We start from the raw sequence: 3,186 nt of genomic DNA, 5'->3' as shown, positions 1-3,186 counted from the left end.
GGAATCCCATGAGTGTTTTTTGTTGGTTGTTGTTCCATGAAAATTTTGGATGACTCCTCCACCCTAGGTTGTATGTGTTCGAATAAGGGTTGAAATTCGGCCTGCCACCATGAGAAATAAAATTAGCACTTTTAGGTGAAGCAAAAGGATTACCTAATGGTCAGCCATAATTAATATGTCCTAATTGGCCACAAAAACCACATGGATTGCTAGATGATGTATTTATTGCTACAACATTAAGAGTATCTATTTTTTTATTCAAACTAGCAAGTTGAGCAGATAAAGCTGCAAAAGAATAGATATGGTGTACTCCACTTCGATCAGTTCAGTCATTACTCCATTGGTAGTTGTTCGACACCATTTCTTCCACTAGGTCATAAGCTTCCTCTAGCGTTTTCCTCATGATTGTGCCACTTGCAACTGCATCAATAATAGAACAATTAGAGGGGATAATACCATTATAAAAAGTTTGGATTTGATGCCAAGTTGGTATCCCATGGTGAGGACACTTCCTAAGCATCTCCTTGAATCATTCCCATGCTTCATACAAAGATTCCCTCTCTAATTGAGCAAATGTAGTGATGTCATTAATTAATTTTGCTATTTTAGAGGGTGAAAAATACTTAGCCAAGAATTTTTGGGTTAAGTCTGAAAGAATGGTAGGATCCATCTTATGGATGCCAAAAAGGTTACAGAATGGATGGGCGAATTTCAAAATATTTTCCTACCTTCTTCCAGCTGGTAATTGTATTCCCTAATTTAAGAATACTATATTCAAGGATCCTACTTGAACCATAATCGAACCAGATCTAAACCAAAGACAAGGGAGGGATTATACCTGATCCAGAGAAGCAGTATCTCCTAAAGTTCCTGCTGAAGATGACACAACAATAGGTGGAACGGAACCAACAGAGTGCGTCCTACACACTGAGTCCTTCTTAAGAACCCTCTGGAAACTCTGAGCACCAAATCTTTTCAGTCTTTTCTGCAAAACTGATGTCAAGAACTGATTTCTTGATTTCTTTCTTCTTTGAAGATGGAATCATGTAAGAAAGAATGGCAGCAGCTGGAGGAGAACTCCTAGGATGAAGATGGTTGAATTGCTTCTCTTCTCTCTGGAGTGTGTATGAGATCTAATCTCAGTTTGCAGGATGCTTTCTAGCTTGAACCCTTGGTTCAAAAATCTCTTTTTTCTCTTAGAGTTTATCCTCCTTTGTTCTTGATTAAGAAACCTCCTAAATTAGGAGTTACCCCATTACATATCAGTATTTGGATAGGGGATTATCTTAATCCTATCTCCAGATTAAGTTAGCTTACACTTGAATTTATCAAGAGGTTACCAGATTCAAATCTGATTTGAATTTGGTCTCCTAGAGTGGATAAGGTTAAAGGCCCATCTTAGACAGTTTTGTATGCCCTTAGCTTCAATCAAGATGATGTACTTTATGAGTTTATTGTAAATGAATAAAAGTGCATATTTGATTCATGTTCCCTTGGTATGTTTCTGTGTAATACCCTTAAACTGGACACTTAATGAGACTCGTGTTAGTTCAGAATGTTCATAGCCGGTGGATCGGTCTGGGGAGACCTATCCTGACAAAGCTGACACTGTGGTGCCACCAAGTCGGTTGGGGTGGCCTGTCTCAGCTACCAGGGTGAGACCCTAGGCACATACAGTGTAGGATTAATTGAATCTTTGAACTGGACCAGATTTCCAGTATTGCCGTAGACCTTGGAGATTGATGGGCAAAATTGAAAAGTTACACCCAACCCCTAGCGGGGGTCAAAACCTGGGTATGTTGGGATAGTCTGAGAATTCATCTGAGTGGGTGATCATAGTGACAGGATCAGCCCCTTTGTCGGACAAAGGTAATGATCGGGGATGCATTCTCACTGATGGAAACCAAGACTGCCGACAGCCGATTTCAATCATTGAGATTTGTTTTGCAAAATATATTTTATATGAGATATAAAAGTATATATATTGTGGTTTCTAAAATGTTTGCAAAAGGTTTTAATTCACAGGATCCATATAAGCAGAGAGTGCAACACTGTTCCTTACAGCCGAGGGAAAGGTCCTCTCATGTCAGGCAGTGTATGATCATTATCGGCCCACAGTCCCTGGGTGTTACAAGGTGTCTTGGCCCAGGGACCACTTAGGGTAAGTGTTGGGCCCATAGAGCCCATGAGATGGCTTTCAGGGGGTGCACTGTCTATAACAATGTATTCGGCCAGGCCTTGTAACAAAGGCCGGGCTAAACCCATGTGGCTGATGTGTAGATCAATGTTTGGGTCCCATGCCATACAAGGAAGCCCAACAGGGCAGCAGTTTGGAAGGCTAAGGGAATACATAACCTTAAATGGGCCTTAAGCCCATTTTGAACTGGGCTAATTTGATAAGTCACTTAAAGGGGCGAGTTCTGAGATGGATCAGCTGATAGGATTGGGCCCAGACACTATCCACTTAGAGCCAATAAGTTCATGACCATTGTCTCCGGATGATGGGTTATATCAATGAACTGGAGGCTTTTGGATCCGGGTTGGATCTGGTAACACAAATTGATGCTATTCTCAACTCTCTGCCTCCATGCTTTAATACATTCATCATACAACATGAACAAGCTGAATGTCAGCTTGCAGGAACTCAGCAATATGTTGCAGAGGTCCGAAGAATTGATTAAAAAGGATGAGTCCGTTTCCATGCTTGTTGAAACTGGCAAATCAAGCAAGAAAATGAAGGCAAAGAGAAAGCCCCAGAAGAATGCTGCCAAGCCTAAGAAGCAGAAGAAAGACAAAGCATTGGATGCCTGTCACTTCTACAAGAAGAACGGCCACTGGAAAAGGAACTGTCCTGCCTAGCTGGAATCCAAAAAGGTAATTTCGAAACATGTGTTATAGAAACCAATTTATTGGTGGCTTTTGCATCCTAGTGCATTGATTCTGGGGCTTCAACTCATGCATGTAATTCACTATAGGGGTTCAAGGTAAGCAGAAGGCTGAGTGAAGGAGAAGTCACACTCTACTTGGGGACTACTACAACTATTGCAGCCACGGCCATAAGAACCGTGGAATTACTTTTTAGAGAAGGAACTATTGTACTGAGAGATTGTCTTTATGTACAAAATTTAAGGAGAAATTTGATTTCTATCTCAAAACTGTGTGCAGATGGTTATTCTGTCTTCTTTA

The 3,186-nt window shown here is 40.9% G+C and overlaps 1 non-coding gene across 1 annotated transcript; it reads left to right on the top strand.

Annotated features, from left to right (window-relative positions):
- The first annotated feature begins 491 nt into the window (after positions 1–491).
- On the top strand, positions 492–598 carry LOC148861006 (small nucleolar RNA R71). Its single transcript, XR_016095261.1, has one exon. It is a non-coding gene; the product is annotated as a small nucleolar RNA R71 (small nucleolar RNA).
- The last annotated feature ends 2,588 nt before the right edge of the window (positions 599–3,186 follow it).

Source organism: Nelumbo lutea, chromosome 4, assembly GCF_056320005.1.
Source record: "Nelumbo lutea isolate HS-2025 chromosome 4, American lotus-T2T, whole genome shotgun sequence".
Lineage (NCBI taxonomy): Eukaryota > Viridiplantae > Streptophyta > Magnoliopsida > Proteales > Nelumbonaceae > Nelumbo > Nelumbo lutea.
Note: the sequence above shows the minus strand (reverse complement) of the source record. Positions and strands in the feature narration are given on the sequence as shown.